General features: G+C 44.7%; 1 protein-coding gene across 1 annotated transcript in view; it reads left to right on the top strand.

Annotated features, from left to right (window-relative positions):
• The window catches only part of BOC (BOC cell adhesion associated, oncogene regulated), a 75659-nt gene that overhangs the window by 39470 nt on the left and 26714 nt on the right, over positions 1-9475 (top strand). The window lies entirely within an intron of this gene.

Here is a 9475-nt window from a genome sequence, read left to right on the forward strand (position 1 = left end):
GGTGCACTGTCCCAACTGCTCATGCCCCTTCCAGTCCCCTCCCTCCATTCTCACCACAGTTACAGTCGGAGCAGGGAGAGACAGGACAGTAAGAGACATGGGCAGGGCCATATGTAGTGTGGACAGAGCCCACCCAGCCCAGACTTGGCCCTCTGTCTCTCTGTGAGGGGCAAGCATAGTCCAAAGGCCTGGAATATAAATACTAGAACATAATGAAAAGGGAACTGTGTGGCAGAGGGATAAAGGGATACAGAGAAAAGAAACAAGAAAGAGATGAGGTGACAGTTTGGAGCAAGGAAAATGCCAAGAGAAGACTTCACACTACCTTTTCTTTTTCCGGTTTTGCCATTCTTTTATTCATGTTGTTACACTCAGTATAGGATAGTTTATTAAAATCATTATGTCTGTAAACATTCTATTTGTGATATAGAAATTGTGTTATCTCTGACCGCTATTTTTTCCTATTATGTGACAAAGAACATAGGTCCTCACACCAACATGTGGAAACCAAGGGCCAAATGGCTTCTAAGGTCCCTCCCAACTGAATAATTCCAGTAAATTCCATTTCCATGCACTCACTGATGGATCGTCCTCATGGCCACTCTTATTTCTTTTATGCTTGTGAAAGGCGTAGTTTTTACAAAATTACTTGAGTGTGCATTATAAAGATTCAACAGAGCAAAGTAAAGGCCAAGTGACTTCACATAGTCGTAGCTGGTAAGGAGGAGCCTTACCAAGACAGGTGTTTCTAGTTGCCATTATACTTATTCTACCTTACGAGGACCCATTGTATGAGGCTAGATGGAAGTGAGTAAATAGACGTCCTACCGTTGCATATGCTGCCACTTGGTGTGCTGTGTTCCAGGCACAACACATACACATGATGTTCTACCTATTGTATGTATGGGCGCATGAGACGAGATGGATTCAACACACCACTGAAGGCTGGAGAGCACCCCTGATACCCATTCTTATATGCTGAGCCTGTGGCCAGGAAACTTAAAGAACTGCCTCCAATTTGGCCCCTTTCCTGGCGCCTGAGGTGTAGAAAATAGGGAAACTTGTTGAGACTTTAATAGTATTTGGATTTAAACTTTGAGAAGATTTCCAGGGCTTGTTCCCTCATGACTCAGCAGCACCTCCTTATCCCTGAAAGCCCTGCTTTGGGCGTCCACGTCGCCATCATCATCATCATCATCACCCTTGTGGCTGGCGTGCTTCCAGGAGGTTGGCAGTGCTGCATCATGGGGCTTCCCTAAGGCAGCAAACTTTTGAAATGCCCCTCTATCCAAGGCAGCTGGGTTCCCTGGGGTGTGTGAAGCTTGAGTCCCGGGAGGAGGGTAGGGAGGGATGGAGAAGCAGTAACGGAATGGAGGAAAGCCCCTATGTGCCCTCCGGTCCCCAGATCCATGGAGGAGCTTCACTCTATGGGTCAGTGGAATGGAGGCTACCAGGATTCCTCTTTTCTTGGGAAAGTCAAGCAGCCCTGCCCTTTACGCAGAGGGAAGGCAGAGTGTGTCCTCAGCTGTCACCCTGAGGAGCCAGGCTGACACTGGGCTGCATGTCGGAGCCCCCCATCACAATGGAACCACTCCTCTTTGTGGCAGAAGGAGCACCCATGGAATCTGAGTGCACGGCCTCTGGGAAGCAGCCTGTGAGTGCTCAGGGAAGGAGGAGGCCTTCACTTCCAGCTGTGCTTGTTGGGCGGGGGCTGCTCTGAGGCTTGGGTGAGGAAGGTAGACAGTGCAGAGGTAGGTCATCTCATCAAGTCAAGAAGGGCTGAGGTCAGAACTACATTTCCTATCATTGTACCCTTCCCACCTCCACTTTCATATTTTCACATTGTAATTGCATTATAGAATGTTTAGGATATATAGAAAATAATCTCTCCTAAGCCTGTTATCTTCATATAACCACCACTATCATTTTGGAGTATGCCCTTCCAGTCTTTGTCCCTCCTCATGTTTTTATATTGTGATGATACAACAAATATACAAGTTCTTTTCTCTCTCTTAAGCGTTCTCCATTGGCCATATGACCATGTTTACTTTTTTATTGAGTATAAAATGCATACAAGGCCTGGCACATAGAGATCAGAGATAATTATTACAATATGGCTTACACCTGTAATCCTAGCACTTTGGGAGTCTGAAGCAGGAGGATCATTTGAGGTCGGGATTTTGAGACCAGCCTAGGAACAAAAATTAAAAAAAAAAAAAAAAGAAATAGCCAGACATGGTGGCGTGCACTTGTACTGCTAGCTGTCTCGGAGGTGGGAGGACTGCTTGAGCCCAAGAGGCCAAGGCTGGGGTGAGCAAGCCTCTTACAAATGTGATGTGTCTCCAAAAAAACAAATAAATAAAATGCATACAGTGAAGTACACAAAGTGTACTAATCTTAAGTGACCAACTGATACATTTTTCATGTATGTCCATCCATGTAACCATCCCCCACATCCCCTCATCCCCCTTCCTAGTTAATCCACCCTCCCAGCCCCCGTCAGTACTTACGATCGTAATTACTAATGGTCCTAGAACATCTACCAGAATTCTACCCTTTTCCTGTTGCTGGGCAATTAGGGCGCTTCCAGTTGTTGATTATTACAAATGAGATGTGCCTTTTAGCAGCGCGTGTGCCCTTAAAGAGCGACACTGCTCATCCAATAGGGAGGTTTTATCTGCAAATGGGCAGCACAAGGCTGTGGAGGCTCAAGACCATAACCATTCATTTGGCCTAATTAGGAGCCAGGCTGAACCTTTTATTGTTTGGGAGAAGGAGAATTGGAGAGTGGAAGATTTATTTTGGAGCCCTCCTTCTGCTTCAAGGTGTATCTGTGTGAGGAGAGACAATTTATTAGCCTTCATTTTAAGAATATTCCTGGCCGCTGCTTTCTCTGGTGCTTGAGGGGATCTGTGGTTGGCAGAAAGGACAAAGGGAAGTGTTTGGTTGCAACCCAAGAAGGCACAGTGAGAGAAGAAGGGGCTTGTGCAGAAGCCGAGCTGGGCTTATTTGAAAGCCAAGAACTATTGGCTTGTCATTTAGACATGAATCAGAAGGCGAAATGTTTGGGCCTGACTAGAAAGAAGAAGTGCTGAAAGTTGAGAGAGCAGGCATGGGGGGCTGTGTCATGGAAAAGAGGGAGTTGGTGGAGTGGAACTGCAAAGCTTGCAGGAGGCAGCGACGAGGTGGCGGGCAGGCGGGTGGGGGCAAGTGAAAGGGGTGCTGTCTTTGGGTTAATGCCATTGGGGGATCTGGCCCAGACGCAGCAGTAGATTAAGTTTCTGAAAGCACATTCCTGAGCAGAATAGGGGCTGTGTTTTGCTGGTTGGCTGATGTATGAGGGAGGCCAAGTGGTAGACGGGATTACCGAAGGCACGGTCTGCATTTAGAGGAAGGACTGGGCAGCGGCTTGCCGGTGCACACGCACGCACACCCACACACACTCAGCATGGTAGGCTTCCTTTCCTCTGGCCTCCTCTCCGTGCTTTCTCATGTTCATCTTTGCACAAAGCAGTTGCTGTCTGGCCTACCTGGCAAGGTGCTGCCTCCTGCATCCAGCCTCTAGAAATCACTGGGAGCTATAGGTCATGGGGCCTAGGACCAGGCTTGAGGATTCAGGGGTGGGGAGGAGGCCTCTAGCAGAATAATTTTCTGGTCCAGTGTTGGGAGCTGGCGGGTCCCCTTGTACTTCACCCTGACCAGGTGACATCATCTTTTGATTTTCAGTAAAATGGAGTCAGAAGTTGAATCACCTGAAGAGTCTCACCTTTGCCCTCTCCCTCCCTCCACCCCAGGTTGTCCTGGCCATGTGGGTAATGGCTGCTGCATGCTCTGTGGAGATGCCCATCTCGCTCTCCTCTGTGAGGGGCTTTTTATTTCCTATTTAACCTAAACTTTTTTAAAAAATAAATCTCTCTTGCTACTAATGCCCCGCTTCAGATCATCTTGTCTAATTCTTGGTTTTTGAAATGCTTTTAACTTTGAACTCCTTCCTTTCACTTCCCTTTCCCTTTTCACAAGCCTCACAGCAGACGGCCAACCGCTCTACACAGCTCAGCCCCGCTCCTGAACCAACAGCAGGCCCTGCCACCTGCCAGGGAGCACTCCACTCCTTCTTACTGGACCCTGAGTTCCACCTCAGGCCTGTTCTCAACACAGCACGGCAAGGAGTCACAACCGACTCATCAGAGCTGGCAATGGGAAAGCTGTTCTCAATCCCTTACTTCTAACCATTAATAATTCTTTATTTTTAACTTTTAAAATTTTTTCATAATTTTATTCTCCCATCATCCCTAGGTCCCACTGGTAGCTGGAAATAAAGCAGGTGGTAACTAGGTAGCTACCTATAATTCTAAACTTGGGAATTTTAGTCCTCAAGTTAATGTGAAGTCTTAAGTTGCAGCTGGTGTAATTGTGAACAGATCGGTCACCACTCCTTAAGGCCTCCTAGCGCCAAGACCAGGCATATACTCCTGAATGACCCTGTCTCTGGCATCAGAGATCAGCAGGTGAGGTGGCTGACGAGAAAGGAAGGAGTCCCCCTCGCCACTCATCCTTATGACTCTCTGACTTAGAGAAAATGTCCGAAGTGACCAGGGACCCTTTGTTACCGTAATTTAATTTAACCCACAAATAAAATGAAGAGCCAAACTGGTATAATGGAAAAAACAAGAAGCTAAAAAAAAGTTTTAAATTCTGGGTTTAAGCCTTAGCTCTGCCACTTACGTGCTCCATGACTTTCAGCAAATCACTTGGTCTTTAGACTGCCACAGCTGTGAAATGAACACAATAATTACATCACCAGTCTCATGGGTTTTTTGAGGATAAATGGGAGAATGTATGATATCAGTATTTGAGAGCATTTTAGAAATCCCAGGCTTTATTTGTTTGCCCATGTAGTTGTCAGATATTTCTGGAGTGTCTCCTTTCTGGAGGCTCTGAAGCCTGTGTCCAGTCCTGTGCTGCCCAGCTCCATTCTGGGAGTGACTCTTAGGAAGACAGTCCAGAGGGTGGCAGAGCTTCCAGTCATAACCAGAACCAATAGAGGGCTGGCATCTTATAAAGAGAGAACTAACCCATGTCCTGTGACTTCCTTAGTTCCTTATATACAAGTGTTCTCTAACTCAGATTCCCACCCCCAGCTGCCTTCAAGAGCAGCCACGGTGTCACGGTGCATTGTCAGTGTAGCCCACAGAGCTGCTCATTGACGCTCCTGTGGGTTCACTGCTGCCCACTCAGCTGTTGCCCCATACAGACAGCTGCTGTTTTGCACTGACAGGCTGGACTGACCCTGGCCTTCAGCATGGTGAATTCTACAAACAGAAGCTATGTCTCTTTGCTCAGCTCCCCTAATCTCTAATTCCCATCACACACTTCACTAAGGTCATCTAGGTTCTGACTGTGAACTAGAATAGTCCATAGTCCATTAAGGACCACTGTAGACATTTCTTTCTTAAAATATTTCTAGCTTCCTTTATCTCTGTATTAGGGTTCTCCAGAGAAGCAGACCCAATAATATACACACACACACACACATATATATGTATATATGTGTAATATATTTAATTTTGTATATGTATAATTATATATTATACAAAGATTTATTTTAAAGAATTAGCTCATGCAGGTTGTGGATTCCAGTAAGAATTGATATTGCAATCTTGAGGGTAAAAGCAGGAAACTCAGGCATGTTTTCTGTGTTGTCTTCTTCTCTGGAAAACATGTCTTTGCTATTAATACTCTCAATGATCAAATGAGGCCTATCCCCATTAGGGAGGGTAATTATTTTACTCAAAGTAAAAGATTTTCTAGCAAACTTGACACATGAAATTAGTCATCACAGTCCCCTACTGTCCACCTGAAATACACCACCTGCCTGGAGTTCTTTTGGAATATGTCTCTTTGGAGGCAATGTGAAGAAATTAGTTTCTCCCTAAGTCCAACTCCCAGAATCATTAATGGCACCTTTAGACAGAGATGTTTCCACACTGCCAGGACAATGGCTATTCCTTAACTTTATGGAGACACGAACTCCATCCAAACCTCAGGATGCTTTGCATTTCAGCCTTGGGCAGAGCTACGCCTTTGGAAGATGCAGATACAGGGACCCTGTTGCCCCAGCCCCTACCAGAGATGCATTCACTGGTTGCAGAAACAGCTTCATGAAGCCCTCTCACCTTGGCAGAGGCATATTGTTTGGATTCTCTTTGGCCACAGGTGTCTCAGAGCAAAATTGTAGTTTAATTTGGGCAATCTTATTAAGACCATCCTTTCCTCATTTTCCCCTAGTCTTGATTTTTGAATATATATATATAAAACCTATATCTTGATTTGTTTTCAAGATTTTTTTTTCTCGACTCCTCTGTGAAGTGTAAGGGTGGAGAGGATGAGAGAAGAAACAAGCAAGCAAGAACTCAATCAATCAAAAGAATTCGTCTTTCATTTCCAACAGTCACTGTAATTTTCTTCCCAGAATATATTTTCTTACTCCAATTAACAATCTACGTCTTTAGTTTAATTTTGTCCTCAGCACCTTACAACTTAATGTATTCTATTTCTAAAGGCTTCTGTTAAATAAGACAAGACCAAAGTTCGTGAGTCCCACTTGAAAAACAGCAAAGCACTCATTTCTCCAGTGCTGACTCCTATATTTGGATGTTTTGGACGTTGGTGCCCTAAGAATTGGGAAGCATTTAGAATTTCTAACAGGGCACAGTAAGATCTGGTCCTGGCCATTGAACATCTCTCAGTCTCATGGAGAAGGTGGACTTTGTTAACACATTAGTCATAAAGCAAGGCAGCCCAGTGAGTTGCCTGACAGAGATGTGAACAGATTTTAATGGGCGCTTGGAGGCTAGCAAGGATTCATTTCCATTTCAGGGATTGCGGAAGACTCATGAGGTGAGCCTTGGAGAATGTGTTCACGACAACCTTGATTTTTAATTTCTGAGTCCTCACATACCTTTCTCAGACCTTTAACAACCAAATTCAGCTCTTAACATTGCGTATTCAGACCTAGGTCCCGTTCAGTTTCTGGGATGGCACCGATACTGCCACAGAAAGTTTTATTTCCATAGTGAGATATTTCCATGGTGAACTCAATCGAATTCTTAATCTAGCCACCAGGTGATTGTCTCTCTCTCTCCATCTTATTTGCCGCCCACCCCGTTTCTCACTGTTTCTCATCTCTTTTCTCTTTGGGTATGAACACTTTCTGTTTAAGAAAGAAACTTCAGAGTGTTTTCTCCAGTTCTCCCCACTTCCGCCCCCGTCTGGTTCAGTCAGCCAGTGACTCCCTGACAAAACAGGAGGAGCCATTTGCTCCAAATTGGAAAAACATTTGTGTGTTGGCTTGGGCGTCAGGGAATCCTGTACAAGCTTTTTGCTTTGGGATGAAGGGATGGCAGTGAGAAGAAGGCTTGGAGGGAAAGAAAACACAGGTGGCTTCCTAAGCTGCCCCAGGAGGGGAAGGAGATGGGCAGCTGGAAAGGAGTGTGAGCCTGCCTTGGCTGGGAGAGACAAAGAGACAGCTCCACACAGGGGGATGGAGTTGGAAAAGGAGAGCCAGCTTGAGCTTGAAATTTAGTTGTTCCATACCGTAAATTATGTGTATTTTACTTTGCCAGCTGGGCAAGAAAATTACTGAAAGATGGCTGAGATTCAAAAGGTGCTGAGCAACTTGAGCATCTTAATAGGAAATGAATAAGGAATACCCTATAGCTTTAGGACGAAGTTACATCAATGCTTTCTGTTTTCTACTGGATGCAGGCAGAAATTCATAGCTCACAAGAATTGTCCCTGATATTCTGGTGAAATCTTCAGATGGCATTGGCCACTCTAATCCTATTAGCCCTGGTGCAAGTACCCAGACAGATCCGTGGTGTAAGTTCTGCTCAGAGCATCTTGGCAGCAAATGTCTGGCCCAGACAGCCAGGGATCCCATTCTATATTGATCAGAGGTCACTATTTACCAAATAGACCTCAAGTTCATAGTGCATCTTCTACCAAGGACACCCTTAAGGACTCTTAACCCACTCCACCCTTGTCCTCAATTCATTCTTTGCATTCACAGGCAAATGCTTAAATACAATCCTGGATTCATTTTCTAAGCTAAGAGAAAAGGGAAGGAGCATGTAGTATATTGATTCAGCGAGCCAAAACACAGTGTGAGGAGCCTTTTGTACCGGAAGCCAAGAGAAAGATTGATTTGCCGGCTTGAAATCACTGGACTCCTTTAAGGAGCATGATGCAAGATGGTTCCTTTAAAGCAAAAAAGAAAACCAAGAGAGCAAATGAGTCCTTGGTTCCCTGGTTTTTTAAAAACAACTTCACACCTCAGCATCCCTGTTTCTCTTATGTGTGTGGAAAAGTTGAGCAATTTCTACTTTGACTTTGTTCTTAGACTTTCAGCCATTTTTGGTGTCTGGTAATAATCTTGAGCTCTATAGAACAGTGAGTCCGTCCTGCTAATTAGACGTAGTGTTCACATCCAAATTAAAGGATGATCACTTCATAATGAGAAAAAATGTAAACAAAAGGAAAAAACTTGCTGAAGTAAAAGCAGCGTTTCTTTTCCTGTAGGGAGAATTGTGATTAATAGTGAGGTGCTTGCAGCCTTTCCTTCAGGCCCACTTTCCATCGCGCACTTTCTCCTAGCTTTCAGAATGGTGGTCCCTTAGCTGGCAGCATCTTGCTCTCTATCCCCGTCCTCAGAAGATTCCCACCTCCCTTGGGTTACTAATTCCTTCTCAGTTTTCAAGACTCAAGTATCTTCTCTAGGAATGTTTCTTGACCCCTTCAACTTCCAAGTCTAGAGTAGGTTCTCTTCCCGGTTTCCTTAGTGCCTTGGGTTTGCTTCCACAGCCCTTTCTTGTCTGTCTACCTGGAGGGTAGGAACTGTTATTATCTGTGACCACAGTGCTGTCTATGGGGCCTGGCACACCACAGGCCTTCTGTGAATATCATGAAAGAGGAAGACTCCCAGATAAAACATGTCTGAAGTCTAGAAGACCAAAAAGGGCATACAGAGGGTAAATTAACAATTTCTGAATTTCCTTTTCAAATTCTGATATAATAAAAGTTTTCAAGAAGTATATAAGAAAGGATAAAGCAGGCATTCAGGATACAAAGAGGTTAAAGATACAAATGGATTCAAGAAAGGTTTAGAAAAATTGATGAATGTCAGAAGCATAAAACAGCATTTGAAAGAAACTGAGATGTTTGGAGGAAATTCTGGAACCTCAGGGAGATGCCAGTGAATTTGGTTCCATGACCTAACACAGGGGGCCCCAACCCCCAGGCAGCAGACCAGTACTGGTCCATGGCCTGTTAGGAACCAGGTCGCACAGCAGGAGGTGTGCAGTGGACCAGCAAGCATTACCATCTGAACACCACCTCCTGTCAGATCAGCAGTGGCATTGGATTCTATTAATAGAATAGAATAGAATAGAATAGAATAGAATAGAATAGAATAGAA

This window comes from Piliocolobus tephrosceles, chromosome 2, assembly GCF_002776525.5.
Source record: "Piliocolobus tephrosceles isolate RC106 chromosome 2, ASM277652v3, whole genome shotgun sequence".
In the NCBI taxonomy this organism is placed as follows: Eukaryota; Metazoa; Chordata; class Mammalia; order Primates; family Cercopithecidae; genus Piliocolobus; species Piliocolobus tephrosceles.